Source organism: Rosa rugosa, chromosome 4 (genome assembly GCF_958449725.1).
Source record: "Rosa rugosa chromosome 4, drRosRugo1.1, whole genome shotgun sequence".
NCBI classification, from domain to species: Eukaryota; Viridiplantae; Streptophyta; class Magnoliopsida; order Rosales; family Rosaceae; genus Rosa; species Rosa rugosa.
The window spans coordinates 1,505,301-1,527,031 of record NC_084823.1 but is presented as its reverse complement, the minus strand read 5'-3'; the positions used below and the strand labels follow the sequence as shown (position 1 = coordinate 1,527,031).

General features: G+C 48.3%; 1 long non-coding RNA gene across 1 annotated transcript; it reads right to left on the bottom strand.

The window, feature by feature from the left end:
* Nucleotides 1-17,173: 17,173 nt before the first annotated feature.
* On the bottom strand, nucleotides 17,174-17,870 carry LOC133743145 (uncharacterized). Its single transcript, XR_009862976.1, has 3 exons — nucleotides 17,750-17,870; nucleotides 17,428-17,654; nucleotides 17,174-17,293 (listed from the first exon to the last, which is right to left on the bottom strand). It is a non-coding gene; the product is annotated as an uncharacterized LOC133743145 (long non-coding RNA).
* Nucleotides 17,871-21,731: the final 3,861 nt, after the last annotated feature.

Below are 21,731 nucleotides of genomic sequence, written 5' to 3'. Positions count from 1 at the left end.
TTAGGCATCGGAGAAGTGAAGACTGCCCAGCGCGGTCTCCCTCTGACGCCCTGCTTTCCATTTGGCAGCTAGCAGGAATCACCAAATATACAGAGTAGCGGTCCGCCCGCTGGACCCGCGTTAAACGAAGGCTTGGCTACCGCCAGACTTTGAGCATTAACATTGGCGCCGTCTGTGGGAACCCTTGAACAAGAGGTCATCCCATCACAACTACCATGACTAGCGGTAGCGGGGGAAACGCTGATGAGCAGGCAGACCAATCCGCCATCCCCCAACCATCCAATCCAGCGGTAGGTGTTAACCGCGCACTATTCAACACCCCAACCAACCCCGGCGGTGAGACGGATCCAGGCAGCAGCCGCCCACCAGGCCAGGACCTCGCCGCCATGTACGAGTTGGCACTGGCAGACCTTCACAAGGCAAACAGAGAACGTGAAGAGGAGCGCAGAGAGAAGACCGAGGCCCAAAAGCAGGTGGCTGCGCTGATGTCACGTTTTGATGACCTGAAAAGGACGTTAGAAAGAACCGCCAACCCGGTACAGAGCGAGCATTCGCATAGTACAAGGCGTAGTCATCCCAACGCTGGTACATTGGGACCGGAACCGGTTGTACAGATGCAGGTCCCGCTAAACCCCCTGAACTGCTAGAGATGGGACCACCGCCCATTCCCCAACTCATGTTGGAGCAGGAAGCAGAGTCGGTACCACGCACCAACCGCTCGGAAATTAGGGCAAGAACTGAGGGTGGTCCGCCTGCGCCAAGGCATAGGCAGACCCAGCGGAGTACATATGCCGGACCCGCCGGCGACGCAACAGTCCAAATTCTGGAGAGGATGCAGCAGTTGGAACAAAGGCTGGTCCGGGCGGAGTCGGGCGCCGCGCCGTCAACTCAAAGTCCACTTTTCACGTCCAGACCGGGACCCTTCACCGCTGAAATCCTACAAGCTATCAGGCCTGCGTACGCAAAAACTCCAAAGATGTCGCACTACAGCGGTGCAACCGACCCCTTCGTCCACATGGACACCTTCAAGAAGGTCACCAACAATAAGGGATTTGACGACCCCACTCTGTGCCACTTGTTCAGCGAAACATTGGACGGAGAGGCAATGAATTGGTTCTTCGAATGTCCGCCAGGATCCATCGACTCATTCAACGCACTGTCACATACCTTCCTCTCCCGGTTCATCTTACTGTCCGCCGGACATCATAACACGAGTCAGCTGTTCAGCGTCAAACAGGGAGAGAATGAGTCACTCAAGGCATTCGTCACAAGGTGGCGAGCGGCGGCATCTCAGTGCCGCGATCTGGACAAATCGATGGCATCGGCGGCCTTCAAGCAAGGACTCCTCAAGGGACCATTCCTCTATCACCTCAACTACAATCATCCAAATGCGGCATATGACCATATCATGAGTGAGGCGGTCATTCACGCCCAGGCAGAATTCATTACATATGGAGAAGTCCCACCGCCACCGGCAACGCCAGCAAAGGCAACACAGCCCGCCTCCAGTCAGCATGAGACCGTTAACAAAGCACCCGCCGCATCACCAACTGACAAGAAGAGGGAATGGCCACAGGGCCACTACCAGAACAAGCGGCAGAAGGATCAATACCACAAGGGCAACCGCCCAACCCAGGAAGATAACCGCAACAAGCAAACGGAGTCTTCTCAGCGGTATGCAGTGTTCACGGTCCTCACAACCTCGTACGAGGAAATATACAATCAGTGCAAGGATCAAATCCCGCCACCTCCTCCAGCAAAATACCCAAAGACGGGCAAACCCAAAAACACCGGCAGATGGTGCAAATACCACGAGGACAGCGGCCACAATACCAACAGCTGCAACGCACTCAAGACGGCAATTGAGACCTTGTACCGTGAAGGCAAGATGGAACAGTTCAAGGTGCGCCAACCACCACCAGTGATCGCCAACGTAGAGACGTTGGGCCGCATTAACACAATCCACGGCGGTGCTCCAATCACGGGCTTGTCTCACAGAGCCAGAAAGCGTTACGCACGCGTTAATCACCCAAAGGAAGTCTGCAATATCCGTTACGAGAGATCCGCCAAGGTCCCAAAGGTTGGTTGGGAACCTATCACATTCTCTGAGGAGGAAGAGCGCGGGGTGCACCTACCCCATGATGACCCCTTCTTGGTCGACGCCATTCTTGGTAGGTTCTCAGTGGGGAGAATATTGGTAGATAGCGGGTCCGCTGTCAACGTCATCTTCAGCGGTTGCTACAGCCATCTCAAGCGGAATAACAAGTTGCTCCAGGATCATGAGCCACTGCTCAGCTTCTCTGGTGACGTCACACAGCCACTCGGTTCTGACTACATGCGGTTGACTATGGGCACTAGTCCGTGTATGACGGAGGTACATACAGAATTTATAATTGTTGATTGTCTCAGCTCATATAATGCCATCCTCGGACGACCGGCGCTCAACAAGCTTAAGTGCATTATCGCCGGGTACATGCTTCTCCTAAAGTTCCCCACGCCTAACGGCACAGGCAGTGTGAGGGGAAGCCAGCAGTTGGCACGCGAGTGTTATTCAACGACTATGGCACGGTCAACGCGCCGCCATGATGTCCTAACGGTGGGAAACCAGGCACCGCCACCAAATATCTTCGAGGACCCTAGGGATGAGGAGGAGAAGTATGTGAGGAAGGAGCCGGTCAACCCAGACACATCCTTGAAAGTTGTATGCATCTCGGACGAGCACCCTGAGCGGACAGTCCGCATAGGCGCCCAACTAGATCCAGAAGTAGAGGCAGAACTCATTCAATTCCTACGTCATAACGCCTCCGTCTTTGCATGGTCCTACGCGGACATGCCGGGTATCTCCCCTGAGATTATCACTCATAAACTGACCATCAAACCCTCTTTTTATCCCATCAAGCAGAAGCGGAGGGCCTTCGACGAAGAAAAATACCGGGCAATCGGAGAAGAGGTCGCCAAACTCCAGGGCATTGGATTCATCCGCCAAGTCGTCTATCCCCAGTGGATCTCAAATTTGGTGATGGTCAAAAAGCCCAGCGGCAAGTGGCGGATGTGTGTTGACTTCAAAAACCTCAACAAGGCGTGCCCAAAGGATAGTTTCCCGCTACCCCGTATCGATCAGCTGGTCGATTCCACCGCCGGACATGAGCTCCTCAGCATGATGGACGCTTTCTCCGGATACAATCAGATCAAAATGCACCCCAGCGACCAGGAATGCACAACCTTCACCACCGACAAAGGCCTCTACTGCTACAATGTCATGCCTTTCGGTCTGAAGAACGCCGGTTCCACTTACCAGCGGTTGATGAACGCCATGTTCGCGGAGCATCTGGGAAAAATCATCGAGGTCTACGTGGACGACATGCTAGTTAAGAGCATAAAGGCCGGCGGACATGTGGCAAACCTCAGGATCATTGTAACCATTCTCCTGGCCTACGGCATGCGCCTCAACCCGGAAAAATGTTTCTTTGCAGTCACCGCTAGCAAATTCCTGGGATACATTGTCAGCGAGCGGGGCATCGAGGCTAACCCAGACAAGGTCCAGGCCATCCTTGACCTGGCGGACCCAGAGTACAAGAAGCACGTCCAGTGCCTCCAGGGCAAGTTAACCGCCCTTTCTCGATTCATCTCTCGACTCACTGACAAGTGTGCCCCATTCTTCAAACTCCTCAAAACAACGCACAAGAAGGTCATCGACTGGAATCCGGAATGTCAGGCGGCTTTCCAGGGCCTGAAGGAATATCTGGCGGCAGTCCCTCTCCTCTCCGTCCCTGTCCAAGGAGAAACCCTATTCATATATCTAGCGGTATCTACATCAGCGGTAAGTTGCACAATTGTTAGAAGGGAAGGCCAGGATGATCTCCCGGTGTTCTACGCCGGCAGAGGCATGAACGGAGCAGAAACAAGGTATCCCCCCTTGGAGCAACTGGCCCTTGCACTTATCGTTGCCGCCAGGCGCCTCCGCCAGTACTTCCAGGCCCACACAATCCATGTGTTAACAAATCAACCGCTGAGACAGGTAATGCAGAACCCTGAACACTCGGGGCGCCTCAGCAAGTGGGCCATCGAGCTCAGCGAGTTCGACATAGAATACAAACCAAGAACCGCCATAAAGGGCCAGGCAGTGGCGGACTTCATCGCTGAACTCACCGAACGTCAGCCTGAACCCGGTGTAGAGATGGTACCTGGAGCGGAAGTGGTAACCGTCGGGGAGGCGAGTCCCCTCCAGTCAGATTGGAACCTACATGTGGACGGATCCGCCAGCACCAGGGCCAGCGGCGCCGGAGTCATCCTAACAGGACCCGGGGGACTGAACGCGGAGTACGCGTTGAAATTCAACTTCAAAGCTTCAAACAATGTGGCGGAGTACGAGGCACTGATCGCCGGTCTACTTCTCGCCATTGACTCGGGGGCTGACAGCGTCAACATATTCAGCGACTCTCAATTAGTCGTTAACCAAGTCAACGACAGCTTCCAGGCAAAGGACCAGCAGCTGGCGGCATACTTGGGATATGTCAAAACGTTGCTAAAAAAGTTCAACTTCCACACCATCACACAAATCCCCAGGGAAAAGAACGCCAAGGCTGATTCCCTGGCAAGACTGGCAACCGCCCAGCCACATCAGAGTCCAGCGGACACAAAGGTGGAATGCCTCGACAGACCAAGCATCACAAAGACCCTGGCAGAGATCTTCAACATTGAAATCAACCCCAGCTGGATGGACGAAATCACTGCATACAAGCGCAGCGGCACACTACCAGAGGATAAGGTCAAGGCACGCCAAATTCAGCGGAGAGCAACCCGCTACAATATCCAGAATGGCAAACTTTACCGCCAGGGGTTCACTCACCCCAACCTCCGCTGTTTGACCCCGGAGGAAGGAAAGCTCGTACTGGCAGGAATTCACGGCGGGGAGTGCGGAAACCACTCGGGGGCCAGATCCCTGGCCAATCGTACAATGCGACAGGGCTACTTTTGGCCTACGCTTGGTGAGGACGCCCGGCAGGTGTCAAGATCTTGCCACAAATGCCAGCAGTTCGCCGATCTCCCACATGCGCCGGCTGAACCACTTTCAGTCATCATCGGTCCATGGGTCCACTCTACATGGGGCCTCGACTTAATAGGAAAATTCCCAACCGCCAAGGGACAGTTCAAGTACATCATTGTCGCTATCGACTACAACAGCAAGTGGATAGAGGCCGAGCCACTAACGGCCATCACTACCGCCAAAATCATTCACTTCCTCTGGAAAAACATTTACTGCCGCTATGGTGTCCCACACACAATCATTACAGACAACGGCACACAGTTCAACAATGAGGAGCTCATTTCATTCACCGCCAATCTGGGCACCAAGATGAGCTTTGCCTCTGTCGCCCACCCCCAAACCAACGGCCAGGTCGAGGCGGCAAATAAGATAATCAAGAAGCTGCTAAAAAAGAAGCTCGACACTGCCAAGGGCTTGTGGGCGGAAAAGCTTCCAGAGGTACTCTGGGCCATCAGGACGACTCCATCCTCCGCCACTGGTGAAACCCCCTTTTGTATGACGTTCGGAACTGAGGCCGTTCTGCCCGTCGAGGTAGCTCAACCCACCGCTCGGGTCGAGTGCTACCACCCAGAGACCAACGGCGATGGCATCAACCTGAACTTGGACCTCCTAGAGGAAAAACGACACAAGGCCCATTTGCAAAACCTGCAAAACAAACAACGAGTTTCGCGTTTCTACAACGCCAGAGTCAAGGCCCGGAACCTCCAACTGGGGGACTGGGTAATGAAGGAAGTCATTCCAGCACCAACAAAACTCCGCCCAACTTGGGAAGGTCCGTATAAAATAGTAGAAGTCGTTAGCCCAGGCACCTTCTACTTAATGGACAAGGATGGCGTCACTACGACCCACCCTTGGAATACCGAACACCTTCGGTATTACTACAAATAGTCGTGTCACTACCCAGGAGCATCTTGACTTAGCTAAATTTTTGTTCAATATTTAGCTAAGGGAAGCTACCCAACGGGTACATCCCCACTTTTGTTAACACTGACCAGTCAGTTATCAATGAAATGAGGAATTATTCAAACCATTGTTACCAAGTCTAGCACTGAGGGCAGCTGGCAACGCCAGCAATCGTCAGCGGACCTCGTCCGCTACGTTGTGCACTTGGACCAATCTTAATTCCTTTAATTTTTCATTGATTGCAAAAGAAAATCCTAAGTCAAACTCTAGCGGTATAGACATATCATCACACAACGTCAAAAATTCCATATATTCAGGGCTGGGACTCCCCACCCAAAAAATTGTTCCTTACATTCAAAAAAAAAAAACACAAGTACATATATTTTCAGCCTCAGCGGCTACACAGTCAAAACAGGGCACGTCCGGCATGTCAGGGGTTGGCCTCGGCGTCGCCTACTTCGGCCTGCGACGGCTGTTCACGGCTTGCTTGGTCGGTCCCTCGAGCGGTGGGACTTGGCGTCTCAATGGTCCCATCCGCCGGAGTCTGATACCCACTGCCTGAGCTGCCACCTCCTGCGGGGGGACTGGGTACTAGCGGGGGTCTCTTCGTCGGCGCTGCATTTTTTGCCTGCGGCGCCTTGGGCAGGGACGCCTTGGCCCAATCAATTGCACCCTTCGCTCGCAACAGCTCGACATTCGCCAGGGCGCCGGCCTTCGCCGCTTCGTTCAGCGCGTTTTTGTATTCCGCCGACTGCTTGAAATTCTCCACAGCGGCGGCGGCGGCTCGGCTTCCGTCATCCCTCAGCCGGGTCAACTCTCCCTCCAATCTCTTCACTTCCCCTTGCCTGGCGGTAGACTCCCGCTGCAGGATGTCAATTTTCTTCTCCTTGGCGGTCACGCGCTCTTGCAGCAAGGCCTTGTCTTGCTCCAGCTGGGAGACTCGATCATTTCGTTCTATGTCCCGCTAGATGGCGACATCTAGCTTGCCCCGTGCGTCCGCCGCGTCACAGTCTGCCTTCATCAGGCGTCGCTCCACATCCACCAGCCTGTCCTTGGCCTCCGCCAGCTCCCTCTCCAGCCTCTTCACCTCCTCCCGGAGCTGTCCCTCAATTCGCGGTTGCTTGGAGGCCGCCAAGAACATTTCGTTCAGCCCAACCGCCAGATGCCCGAAGGCTGAGCTGAAGGGCGACTGCTCGATCGCCGTTGGCTGCGTCATCCCTGCCAGACCGCCGAACGACAACCGCTCGCACAAGTGGTAGAGAAACTCCCGCTCGCTGTTGGTCATGAACTCGGTGAAGGCAGCGAACGAGTCCAGATCGCTCACGGGCATCTCTCTCTCGGCCGTCACAGGAGCCTTCGACGGGTCCTGTCGGCTCCTCTTCTGCCTGTGGACCTCGAGGGTCTCGTCATCATCCTCTTCCCCGTCCGAATCACACTGGCGCCGCCTCCGCAGGATCGACCGGGTATCTCCAGTGGGCGCAGCCCTGGTCCCCTTCGGCGGTTGTCTCCCCACCGCAGCGGCGGCAGCCCCCACTGGAGCCACGACCTTTTCTTTCTGTGGCCCGAGTCGAGTGGCAACCACTCTTTCCTTCTGCGGCCCGCCAGAGGATTCCTTTTTCCCCCCGCCCGCTTGTCCATCCACCTGCACGCTGGGCAGACCGTCGGCCCCTAGGTGCGAGTGGTGCGGCATGGGCAGCGTCACCGGACCCTCGGATGCGCTCACCTCCAGCGTCTCGGGGTTCACAACTGTCATCTGGGCCGCCTCGCCTGAAGCATACATTGTCTCCAGGAAGTTTTCTATCTCCGCACGGTCCATGGCTTTGTCAAAGGCGTCACGGCTCGCTTTGTTGCCTGGCGGAGTCTCTGAGAACATGCAAGCGCCCGTTAGCTTTAACCAAGTTGTCAAGAGATACAAGGTGGCGGAAATCTCTTACCAATAGCGCGCGTCAGCTGCTGATCGACTAACAGCTCCCAGCCGGTGAGGAGACGGAAGTCCAACAAATTGCGGTTCTTCCAACAACCTTTGATGCGCGCAACCCGGCACTCTTCCTCTCGCGTCAGATTGTAGCGCAGTCCCGCTGTAAAACAACAGAAGGTGTCAGTCAAACGATTGCAACATATATACATTAAACCGCCAACTATGTTCAGCGGAGATCGGCGGACAACCTCGGATTGGCTGAAACTCCGACTTAATCCTAAACGTCGGCTCCCCCTGGTTGGACTCCGCTTGATACTCCCACCCCGTCGTCGCCACGCAAAACGTCCCCCGCCAGTAGGACATCGAGTCCCTCAAATTTTCTATCAGCTTGGGCGCTCCCTGCCGGCGGCTCAAATTTACTTGCCCCCTACAACCTTGGCGCTTAACGTACACCAGTTCGTAGAAATGCAAGACCTCCGCCACCGTCGGCCCCTCGCACCCGGATAGCCGCCACAAGGAGTTCATCGCCAGCATCAACCGCCACATGTTGGGACAGATCTGCCCAAACGCGATGCCGAACTCACACACCAGGATCTGAAGGTTGGGCACTAGCGGTAACGTCACCCCCTGGCGGAATATTGCCTCGTGAACGGCGGCGAACCCCGCTGGAAGGATTGAGGCCTTCTCGTCCGCCGTCGATTGACGCAGTTTCACAACTCCCGGCAGCCGGTATGTCCGTTTCATCCGATTAACCGCGGCGGCCGTCATCCGCCCTCCCGCCTCGTCGACGAGGGTCCCATCCGGGAGCACCCACGCCGATTCCGTTTCCTCCCCCGTCACGTTTCCCCCGTCAGCAGAACCACTAGCGGCACTATTACTTGCTCGCCGCTCCTCACTCTCCCGCGCAGCAGCCTCCTCACCCGCCCTAGAACTCTCCGGACGCGACGTACGGCCCATGACAACTTCCCAGGGTATGGTTTGCAGCGGCTCGATGTCTAACGGCTCTGGCAGTGAGGTTCCTGCACGGGCAGACGGACGCAACGAGTCAATAAAAACCCTATCCGCCGCACTGATTGACACGTCAGACACGGAGTCCTCACTGTTCGAGATCTCTACGACGTTGGCCATCCCAAAACCCTAAAACCCAAATCAGTTAGCCCACAGAAGGATCTAACCTATCCCTATATCAGGTATAGAACAGAAACACCACGAACAGCTACCCAGAAAATACCAAAATATGAACAAACCCCCCTCAACCCAGATTCAACCATCTAGCAAAACCTTAACTGACAACTCTCTGTTAAACACCGTCCCCTACCCTCAAAATTCATCTTACACCCCCGACGAACATCAAGAAACCCAGTTCAAACACCAATCCCATAAATCGACAAAAACACGAAACCAAAGAGAAGGATAACCAGAACACTCACCTCAGTCGTGAACTCTCTGGCGTGCTGTTACTCGCTGTGCCCGGACGACGGAACTTTTTCGTCTCTCCGACCACGAGACCTCCACCACCGCACGGCACTCTCTCTGCAAATCTCGGCTGGGCAGAGCTTGAAGACGACAAACAGTTCGAATGGATTTTCTGATCCCCCTTCTCAATACGTTCCCCCCCTTTTATGTCAACGTCAGAGGCTTTTGGGCCGTCCGCTAGAAAACGACATCACACCCCAGCCGTACACGTGTCCCCTGTCCGCACTAACCCTCCGGGTTAACCGAGGCGTCGCCTCGGTTACGAAATCCATCATTACTCGCATTAATGACGAGAAGACGGACGGACTGAGGAGACGCGTCTCCACACGCTAACCCTCTAGTTATTTGCCACGTGTCCAGGCGTATCACGAAAGCAATCCAGGTTACACCCCTCTCCAAGTGAGTCTCCGCTGAGCGAAACCCCGCCAGCGGAACTTCTCACTTTTTCTCTCCACGTGAGTCTCCGCTGAGCGAAACCCCGCCAGCGGAACCTCTCGTCCTCTCCAAGTGAGTCTCCGCTGAGCGAAACCCCGCCAGCGGAACCTCACTTGTCCTCTCCAAGTGAGTTTCCGCTGAGCGAAACCCCGCCAGCAGAACTTCTCACTTATCCTCTCCTAGTGACCATCTCCGCTGGGCGGAACCCCGCCAGCGGAACTTTTTCACTAGCTGTTATTCACGAAGTCTCCCAACCGCGGAACTTCTCCCTTGTCATCATACAAACGGGGCACCTTCCGCTGCACACCTCTAGCGGAAACCTCTTTTATCTGGCAAGTCGCGTACTTTGTTCAGCGCGGTACCGCTCAATAAATTAACGCCAAGCACGTCCACTGGACGCTGTTTACTGCTGTGAACCAGCGGGGGGACTCACGCCAGCGGCGGATCCCGAGGCCACGCCTCATTCTGACAAATGACCGCCACGCGACATTACGGTCAGATTGTCCCTACGGGACACGGGGACTAGTCAACAGTCTACGACGACCCTGATCAGGTACGTTGACCCCCGTCACTCGGGTCCTAAAGATTGGGTTCGCTACCCAACACCCTCTGCTCCGTGCAGCTCCCCCTCACCAAACAAATTTTGCGACCCTCCGGAGGTCCATCTTAGCCGGGGAGTGGGGGACTCCCTGGGGGGCCTAGCAGGGGCCCACCCGAAAGGGTATAAAGCGTTTGCTCAGTAATATCCATGGTTGACAACGCACTGACGCTAATTATGCTTTTGCAAAAGTCTAGCGGAAGAAAACGCTTAATACCGCCGATCAACTCCCCAACCAAGATTGCCCTCCTTGACTGGGGACTTGGGGGACTTGTACCTACATGTACGTTGCAAAGCATAATTAGCTATAATCAGACACACTCATCGTACCGCCAGAGGTACCAACTATCGTCAAAGGAGTAACCCACAGATAGGCAGCCAGGTGGGCCACGGCCTGAGCACAAGCGTTTCCCAGGATCACCGCTGACGCGCCGCCACGCACTCTGCCAAGACGGCATCAGAAGCTACTGAAACTGGGAACTGAAGCACTTCAGTCCCACATCGAAAACAAGGAGAAGATCAGACCTCTCCTCACCTATAAAAGGTCCTCTCTTCTCCCTTCATTAAATTACGCATTAACTCTCATTTATTACTATGCTGCCTATATATATCAACTGACTTAGGCATCGGAGAAGTGAAGACCGCCCAGCGCGGTCTCCCTCTGACGCCCTGCTTTCCATTTGGCAGCTAGCAGGAATCACCAAATATACAGAGTAGCGGTCCGCCCGCCGGACCCGCGTTAAACGAAGGCTTGGCTACCGCCAGACTTTGAGCATTAACACATTGAAAAAGCTTTTGGAACAATATTCTTATAGATAGAAAAAGGCAACAAACCAATCGTTCACACGGTTTGAAAGAACCACATACATATTTTAACATTTTTGAATTCAAGCTTCAAACTCGGATTCATAGAAAAAGGCAACAAACCAATCAACTTCAAATTCCAAGCATATTTAATGAAGTTCATAGAATTCAATCTCGGATTCAAAACAAAACAGATATTCAACTCCAAAATGATCAAATTCAAAGCTCGATTATAAGGAGAGATTCAACTTCGATTTCATTTAGAGAAATCGAGCAAGTAAGAATCGAAAATCAAAATCGCTTAAGCTATACGAGATTGAAATTTACCAATCGACAAGGCCGACTTGATCTTCGTAAAGCGAAAGAGTGAGATTTGTGAGAAATATCACATAAACAATAACAATCAAGCAAGGATAGTGCCGAAGGGGCTTTCATCAAATTTCAACAATCAAAGCACCACAGATAGTCAAATTCATTGCTAAATTACCATCAAAATTGAGAGAGCCAAAATCAGAAAGAGCCTTACATGTGCTTCGAGCATGGTTGCGAATCGAACCGATGGACGATCGGCTGGATTATCACCTCAACAAAGTACCAGATTCGACACAATCAGCAAAATGGTCTCCGGCGAGTACTTGCGAGCGGAGGTATGATCTTGTGGAAGAGAGAGACATTCCTCTGTGGCAAGTTGAGCCTGGACTCGTCGTGGCCCCAGCGGTGACAATGCAGAGGTCGGAGACGTACTGGACGCCATTGGAGAGAGAAAGAGAGCGATTTTGGTTCAGATAAGGGCTCATATGGGCTTGGATAACCAGAGGGGATAGAGAGAGAGCTGACAGAGGCAGTTTTTGTAATTAAATTTAACTCTAGTGGTAGGTTGTAAAGAGCTGACCTTAATTATCATAGGGATATTTATGTATTCTGAATTATAATAAGACACTTTAAAATGACCTATTTTATCATTAGCCCTAAATTTTAAGTATTAAATTAATTATACATGACGTGACAAGTTTTAATTGGGCAGTGATATCACTACAAAATAAAAAATGGATTGAAGACTGAGTTCAATCCTTGGCAAAAGGGAAAGAAGACATGTGGCACATGACCACTTCTTACATCAGTTTTCTTGGAACTATTAGGACTATTCATGGGCCGCTTGGGCTTCTTACAAAAGACAGATTAGTGTTGAGATTAACCGAGTTGATCTTAACACAGGAGTCGCAAGCCAACCTCGGTTGCAAAACTCTGGGAAACGGGCCATGATGGAATGGGCTTCTTCCCAGGTGGCATCTGCTTTGGGCATCCCAGTCCATTGGATTAACCAAGTAGTAACAGCCCTCTTTTTCTTTTTCTTTTGTACGATTGCCATATCAAGAACTCGTGTTGGAGTCCAAATCACCTCACCATTGGAATCAAATTGAGGCAGTGTCTGTGAGAGAGGAGTTGAATCGCCCACTCGGCACTTAAGGAGAGAGACATGGAATACCAGATGGATCCGAGAGGAAGCAGGGAGATCCAATCGATATGCAATCTTGAAGGGACCGTAGAATCTGGGCGACAACTTATGTGAAGGGTGTTTGATGAGGGATTGTTGTCTATATGGATGGAGTCTAAGAAACACCCAGTCCCCAATCTCAAATTCACGGTCAGTTCAATTTTTGTCAAATTTCCATGTGTTGCTTGAGAGATTGGAGGAGATTGACTCCATTATGGAGGGAAAGGTCGACTGCATGCACAGAGGTTGAACCGGGTAGATAGCGATTCATAGCTGGAGGAGATGTGTCGTACAGTTAGGCCTGGCATTTAAACCCGTAACCCGCACGCTAAAAACCCCCACAAACCAGCTCGTTTATTAATCCGGGCTAAAAAAAGCCCACACGCAAAAAACCCGCAAATTAAGGAGCCGTGACCACTTACCCAATTTTAGCCCCAAAATTGCCCACTTACTCCACCAAGAGTTTTTTAACCCCATTTACCCAATCTAACAGTATTTGACAGTATTGCCCTCATTTTAATTAACTAATTACACTCATATCTCTCTCTCCTCCCCCTCATCGATTTCTCTCTCTCTCTCTCTCTCTCTCTCTCTCTCTCTCTCTCTCTCCCTCTGGGCTTCGCCGGTTTTGTTCGTCAGATGTCTGGGAAGCTTTGAAGCTCCACGCCGGAATCAGGTTTTGCTTGCAGGTCTCGGACGACGTCAAAACTGTGGTCTATTGGGGGGCAATAGACAGATTATTGCCCCCCAATAATTTCTTAACTGTGGTTAATTAATCACTGAAATTAGAGTTTTGATAAGTCTTATGTTGTTTTAAGTTTATTAAAGTACAATAATCTGTCAATGATAGAAACTGGTGATTTTTGGGGTGGTCTATTGGGAGGCAATAGACAGATTATTGCCCCGTAATAATGTCTTAACTGTGGTTCATTTATTACAGGTCATTTCAACAAAATGCTGCTAGATTCATTAACCAAAATAATTAGGTTTATTGGGGGGTCCTAAAAAGTTTATTGCCTCCCAATAATTTTTTTTATAGATGGTCAAAAGTAACTCAGTTTGGTTTTAAATTAGTTTACAAAAGTACAAGTATTCAAATTCAATACTTGGTGAATTTAAGTCCACAACGAATTGACTTTTTTTTCACACTATCCACTTCACTTGAACCGCTTCACCCTAGGCCTCCCGGGTGGCCTCTTAAAAAGAATAAATGCACCTAACCACAAAAGGATCACCCATATTCCTGCAAAAAATAACAAAACAAATATATTATTGCCCTGCAATAAACAGATTAATGCCCCCTAATAATATATCAGAAATACCAAAACACATTAGAAGCAGTCTTTAAACACAAAGGAAAATATCACTGAACACAATTATAGAGACTTTATAACAATTAAGACACATTATTGCCCCCCAATAATCTCGACTCCGGTTGACGATTTTGCCCACAATTCCAGTCATTTTGCAACAATTCCGATTGATCGTTGGCCTTCACACCGATTTGACTCCGATTGCAACGACTCCGGAGATACAATCAAGTTGCGATTTCCCTGATGATCAGTCGCCGGCGAGAGAGACAGAAGCAAATCGAAGACGTACCCGATTCTACTGGCGGTCGTCGATTCCTTCAGAAGGTCCAACCCGGCCTTGATGAGCTTCTCAGCGACGAGGACAGCCGGCTTGGCATCGAGCCTGGCAGCAGAGAGCACGACGAGGAGTTTCGGCGCAGCGATGGTGAGAGCCGGCGTCGTGGGCAACCTGCTGGAGGGATGGAGGGAGGGAGAGATCCGACGTTGTCTGGAGAGAGAGAGAGAGAGAGAGAGAGAGAGAGAGAGAGAGAGAGAGATTGATCAGGGCAAAACAGTCCAAAAATATGAAGAAAATAGGTCCAACTTTTAGAGTTTTGGGTAAGTGGGGTTTTAAAAAAAAATTGTTGTGTAAGTGGGCAATCTCTTAGAGTGTTTGGGTAAATGAGGTTAATTAACTCCAAAAATGGATAAATCATCATTTTCCCGCAAATTAACGGGTTTTGCGGGCTAAACCCGTTGGAACCCGTTAACTCAAAATCTTTTCCAAAAACCCTTTTCCCATTACCCATACGGGTTCCCCATTTTTTTTTTTCAACCAGGGCATTTTTATAATTTTTCTTATTCCCCATGAGGATCCGATAGTTGGATCTTCGTATAATTGTGAAAAGACGATTCAAAAGGAGATTCTCACAAAAGGAGATCCGTGAGGATCCGACCATTGGATCGTCATATAATTTTATGAGGATGATTCTAAGGGCGATCCGGGACGATCCAACCATTGGATCTTCGTATAATTTTGAGAGGATAAACTCAAGGGTGATTCGTGAGGATCTGACCGTTGGATCATCGTATAAATCGGTAAAGATGATCCTCTAGGTGATCCGATCGTTGGATCTTCGTATAATTTTGAGAGGATGAACCTAAGGGTGATCTGTGAGGATCCGACCGTTGGATCATCGTATAAATCGGTAAAGATGATCCTCTAGGTGATCTGTGAGGGTCCAACCATTAGATCGTTGTATAATTGTGATTTGTGAATTATTTTTTGTCAAAAAAGGAAAGGAAAAAAAATCTAAAAAGATAGAAGATAAAAAATTTCAAAATAGAAAACCAAAAAAGTTCATATAGAGAAAATGGCAAATGAGGGGTTATATACATAAGTCTTAATTGGTTTTAATTGCTTTGATAAAAAGTTAAAAAAAAAAAAAATTTTACGGGTCTTAACTGGTTTTAACGAGTTCTAACGGAAAACCCACAAACCCACCGGGTTTGGCCCGCGAAACCAGTTAAGCTAATGGGTTCTTACCGGGTTGGCCCGTTAAGAACCCGCACCGTACCTGCACTATACCCGCACGTTGCCAGACCTACGTACAGTGTCTGCAAGGGGGTCATTCTGATGGTTGAATGGTAGGTGGTATTGTACCATCATTTAGCCCAGTGTAGTAGAGTGCTCCAAAAAGATGGCTTGTCTGCAACAAAACATCGAAGGTAATGCTCAAGTGATCGGTTTACAACCTCCGTCTGACCATCTGATTGGGGGTGATAGGCAGAGCTGCGACACAATTGGGTGCCTTGAAGCTTGTAGAATGCCTCCCAAAAGTGATTGAGAAAAATTGGATCTCGATCCACAATGATTGAGCGAGGCATTCCATGCAATCAAAAAACCTCCTCCATAAAAATGGTGTTGGGTGTCCAATTTTGATACAATAGGTTTCCCTAAATAACTGTTGTTCTGAGTTTTTATTGGAGGATGGTTTTTGATGTAGTCTAATTGTGCTAAAATGGCTCCAATAACTGTTTTTGCTGCCATTTTAGTTGTGTTTAATTCTCTCGGACAATTGTTTTTACTTAGTTAAGACTGGTCTGAAAATGGCTCTTATGAAGTACATTTTCTTGTATGGAAGAACAACAATCTATATTAAATGAAACTAAAGAGTACATAACATCAAAAGAAAGAAGAAAAAGAAAAAAAAATACAATGAATAACATTAGGACTTTGTATAAACGTAACAATAGTTCCATATATGGGAAGTAGTCAGCTTGCAGGGTTTAGATGGGTCATTTTTAGGGAAAACCTTCACTACATGTGGTGCTTGTTTTTCCTCTATGACAAGCAGCTTGCTTCCTTGGAAGAAATCCAAGGGATATATGCCTGGGTTGCTAAAACTTCCAGTGAGACATTCTCCTCCTCTTTCATTTGGACAAACACAATAAATTAGCACAGAAAGCCTAACCCAACAAACATAATTTCAAGTCAACTGAAAATGCTTTGTAAGAAAAAACTTTCAAGCAATGACTCACAAGTTTAGGTCTATGATGTTTAAATGAGTTGTTTTTTATTTACATGACAAATGAAACTAAAGCAGTTGCATTCAAGAACATTTCCAAGGGTGCATTGTGCATATTCAAACTTTGTATGTAAATATTCTGGTGTTTAACTAGCATCAATGAAGACATAAACAACCATTTTATGTAAATATTCCGGTGTTTAACTACCATCAATGAAGACATAAACAACCATTTAATTATGGGCATATGATTTGGTTGACGGCAACAGTATACATAATTATCCAGTCCCAAAATTAATTAGAATAAGGAAGTTAACGTGAGGCTTCTCTCTCTAGTAGTAGCAGGAACAATATCCCCAGAACAAGCAATTAATGTGAGAAGACGTGAACTATAAGAAGAGTAACCTGATATATGTCTTCGCACAGTAACCAATCACAGTAGAAAGAATTGCAAACATAACCGAAAGTTGGATAGATACCTTGTAAACAAACCACGAGATGGGGCACCTATTACAAGATTGCTTATAGCAGGCCTAGAAACTCCTCTGCTATTGCATTTGCCACATTATTTGACTCAATGACTACAACATCAACTTGCACCTACATTCAAAATAAAGCCGATTACGCTCTTGTTCCCTGGACTTTTTATATAAAATTTCAACAATCAAGAAAGTCATACCTTCTTAAGAGCACAAACTTTCTAGTGTGGAAGAAGCAGCTCACTTTTCTGCCATTCCATGTCCTTCCATATGCAGCTATTACATCTTATACTTCTGAAATAGGAATCAGATTCCCTACTATAATCACAAAATGAAGAAGGTATCAGTCAGTCGAGTTCAATTTTTTATATAGTATACATTTTTTAAAAGAAAGAAAAGTTCCATCAGATACACACAGCTTCTCCAACATAGTTGTAGAGGCATACGCTTACTTGGGAATTGGAATTTCAGTTATTCTTGCTCGGACATGTATCAACTTGAAAAAGATGTTTCCTTCAGGAATAAACTTCTCCAGTGCCTACTTCAGTGTATTTTCGTTTTCTGTTGCCATTGATAGCAATGGCAAGAATTGACTGAGGGGAAGGTATCTGCAATGTGAGATTGTCCTCTGCTTCAATAATTTCACTTCTGTCCATTTCTCTGCCACTTACCTGTTACGCTGAACCCCAAGGAAGCAAAAGAGCACCATTATTACTTGCAATGAACCGGATCAAAGAAAAAAGTTAGCATTTGAAACAGACATTTTCTTCATACCTCGAGTTTGGAGCATCATACCCAGCAAGGCAAATCAACTTGCAATATTAAAAAGTGGTAAATATCAGATCAAAGATGCAAAAGCACACAAAGATGCAAGGAGAGTGAAAACATCAACAAGAAAGAAAGAAGAAAGAACTAGGGACACAAGGATATCCAGTACATTAAGAAAACAAGCAAACCTCATACACAGGCAGAAAAACATAAAGCTTATGTCATAGAGCAGTTGAAAATACCCATTTCATGGCTAAAATCCAACACTACAAAGGGTAGTTTTATTGATTTATCAAGAAATGAAACAAAAAATAAGAATATGATCCAGAAAGGCAAAAGGTAAATGTCCAATATAGATTCTTTCAGAAGCCAATTAATGATGTACAGAGCAACCCACTAACATAGACAACCTGAAAATCACAACCCACCAAACCAAAGATGCAAAAGCACACAAAGACCATCAGTTCCACTATACAATGGGCTGGCAAATCTTCCCGAGACAAACCAGCCAACCGAGTACCAACCGAACTAAAAATGTTGGTTACCGAAAATGCCGGCTACCGAAGTATTGGTACGGTAGTGCCGAACCGAGAGAAACATATTGGTACGGTACTGGTACTGATTTGAAGATAAATATGGTATACCGTACCGTACCATATATTGTATATATTATTTATATATTTAAATATATTTTATATCTATAGATCTAAACCGTTGATTATTAACAGTTTTATTTCATATTAAATTATAACCGTTGATTAGACTCAAACTCTCCAAACCCTGAAGGGGTAATACGACTACTACCCACCACTCCACCCAGAGACCAGAGTCCCAGACTGCTCAGCCACTCTTTCCCTCAGCCCCTCGAGGCCTCGAAGGCTTGAGGCTCGAACCGAGCCCTTTCTCTCAGACTCAATTACTCAAACCCTCTCCGCCTCTCGATTCGATTCAAACCCAGAACTCTTCGATTTCATTCGAGGCCTTGAAGGCTTGAAGTTCGATTCGATTAAAAGCTTCAAAACCAGAACTCTTCGATTCGATTCGATTTGAGGCATTGACGGCTTGAAGTTCAATTTGATTCAAAGCTTCAAACCCAGAATATCTCGTATCTAATCAGAGATTTATGGCCTACGGCCGAAGTTCGATTCGATTCTAACCCAGAACTCTTCGCCTCTCGACCTCTTCTTTGAAGTTCGATTCGATTCAAATCTTCAAACACAGAAATCTCGTATCAATTCATTCGATTCATGGCCTACGCCGGTGAGTTTTCTCTCTCGTATCAATTTTTGGTAGATTTGAGTTTTCTCTTTGGTTAATCTTTGGATTCTAGATTGAGTAATCTCTAAAATTGTAATGGTTTTACTTTTTTTCATCTTGCTGTAGTTAATCACTTAATCTCAAGTGGAATCAGTCTCTTTGAAGTGGAATCTTGATTTTTTACTTGCATATGTGAGTTCTAAACCTGTGAGTTGGGACTCTTTCTTAGTTTCTTAGTTTCTTTACCAATTTATTCTGGGTTTCATGGTTTCATGAACTGTGAATTATTGAACTGTGAATTGATGAGATGAATTATTGAACTGTGAATTGATGAGATGAACTGTGAATTATTGAATTATAATTTGTATGAACTATGAAGTGATGAATGATTGATGAGATGAACTGAACTGATGAACTGAAGTTATGTATGACAGTTTTTTTGCTTATGGTTGGGCCTTTGTTTGGAAATTGCTGACAGGTTTGAGCCTTTACAATTTCAGTTAGGCCACAGCTGAAAGCTGGCCCAATCTTAACTTTGGTTGGAGGCCCAACCAACCGATACCAACCGATACCGAGAAGTTGGTATACCGACTTTTGTGGCCGGTAATGGTAGCCTATTTTGTGTACCAAGAGTGTCTGGTACGGTAGATGGTATTGGTCTTGAATGTCCGGTACCGAACCGAACCCACCCCTACTATACATAACCCATATCAAATAATTGACATAAAAAGCAGAATACTAAACCAAATGAAAAAATATTGGGTTTTGAAGTGGTGGGTGAGGACCAAAAATGTCAGAGACAAGTACAATGGCAAGCTTGGAGTAAGGAGAGCCGGTGAGATAGGGGTCGAGACCACCAAGCTGCTCTTCATGATTTTGAACTGCTTACCCGTTACAACTTACAATCGCAATCCTGTTTCATCATCCTTATATCTAACTCGGCTTTTGCATAAAAACTTATCAATTCTCTACCGAAGCAGCTGTTGCAGGTGACCCTGATGATTTTTCAGTGGCCACAGGGGTTTTCTTACTGCCAGGCCCATAGAGACAATAACCATTGCTGGTCTTAGAAGTCGACCACCAAGTAAAAAGCCATGGCGAATTTCTTGTGTTTGAGCCCAAAAGCAATTTTGGCAAAATCCTTTGGTGGGTTTGAGCCAGCGGGCCGATACCTGTGGCCCAAAAATAGAACCACTCGGGTTTGGGTTATAGCTTCGCCCATTCCGTGTTTCATAAGGAGACGAAACCTTATGGAAATCGAGTAGTAGAGATTAAACAGGAAACTTCAATTAAGAATCCTTCTAAGGCAAGGAGCAGTCGAAACCCTAGGGTATAAATACAGGGTTAAGCGGCGAAATCGTGGACCTCTCTCGAATCAATCAATCCCAGCGATTACAAAGCCTCCCCGGAGCGAACCTTCAACCTCGTTGAAACCCGGTGACCGCCCGCCAGTCCTAGTCTCCTCGCGAGCCGACTGTCAGCATCACCAGATCAACCCGACGACCGTGCTTCCAATCCTAGTCTCCTCGCGAGCCGACTGCTAGTGCTACTGCCACCGACACAACCAGCGAAGCAAGGGTAACGCCCTCGCACCCAGCGAAGCTAAAGATACGCTTTAGCAAACCCCATGCTTTCTCACAACTTCCCAGTGATTTCTCTGCTCAACCTACAACGTTGAGTATCGATACGGTGAACACGAAGAGATCACAACCAAAGTCCTTATCCGTAAGGCAAAAGTCCTTTCCCGAAAGGCAAGAGAAGAACCCTGTGACGAGGTTGGTGCTCTCCTCGTCCACAGCGCTTGAAGAAGAAGTCAGGTCACGGACTACCCCAACGACCGCACCCCGCGGTGCTGGCACGCCTGCGCAATCACACGCTCAAAAGAGACTGTTTGCACACCAGCTGGTTTTAGAGCCAAACATTTTGGCACGCCCAGTGGGACAGTAATAGTGTTTCTTTGCGAACGCAACCATTGGGAAGTCTAGCAATAACCCTTATCAAAAAGTCTACGCTAACTGCTCAAAACATAAGACCTCCAGTTACAGACCGCATTCTCGCGCGGACTGTCGTGGTCTTTCTGAAGAACAAGTGACGCAACGATTCTTTCATCAGCCCCAATCACCCGGTATGTCAACTGGACAAGATGAGAATCGCTCGACCGCTACTGAGGGTCAGAGCGTCAATATTAATCAGGCCAGCGAGCCTGTTATCCCCGTCACTGTCAACACTACAGTGGAAAGTGGAGAAGAGGAGGCTTTTGTTCCGAAGCCTATCCCGGAAGGAGCGACCGCTGAGGTCCAGTTTGCTATCATCATGGAGAATATCGAGAACCATCGCAAGAAGATGGACGCTGATTTTGCCAGAGAAACCGCAAAATCGGAAAAGCTTCTCTGCGAACTCGAGCAACGGATGACTCTACATACGGAGAGTACCCGGCAGCAGATCGCACAATCAGAAAGTGCTGTGAAGGCACACGCTGCAGGTATCGCTAGCGGGCAGGATCAGCGTCATAAGGCAATTTTGGACGCTATAGCGGATCACTCCAAGCAGACCGTGTCCAATATAGCAGATCTTCGCAAGGACGGGGCCAACCTCGCAACTGAGGTGGCTATGCAGAGAGCAGAATTGAACCAAGCGAGAGATGTACTGAACAAAACCTTAGGGGATCCTAACGCTATCCTGGGCTCTCTTGGCTAGCCATCCGGTTCAGGCAAGTACGTGCCGCCAACTA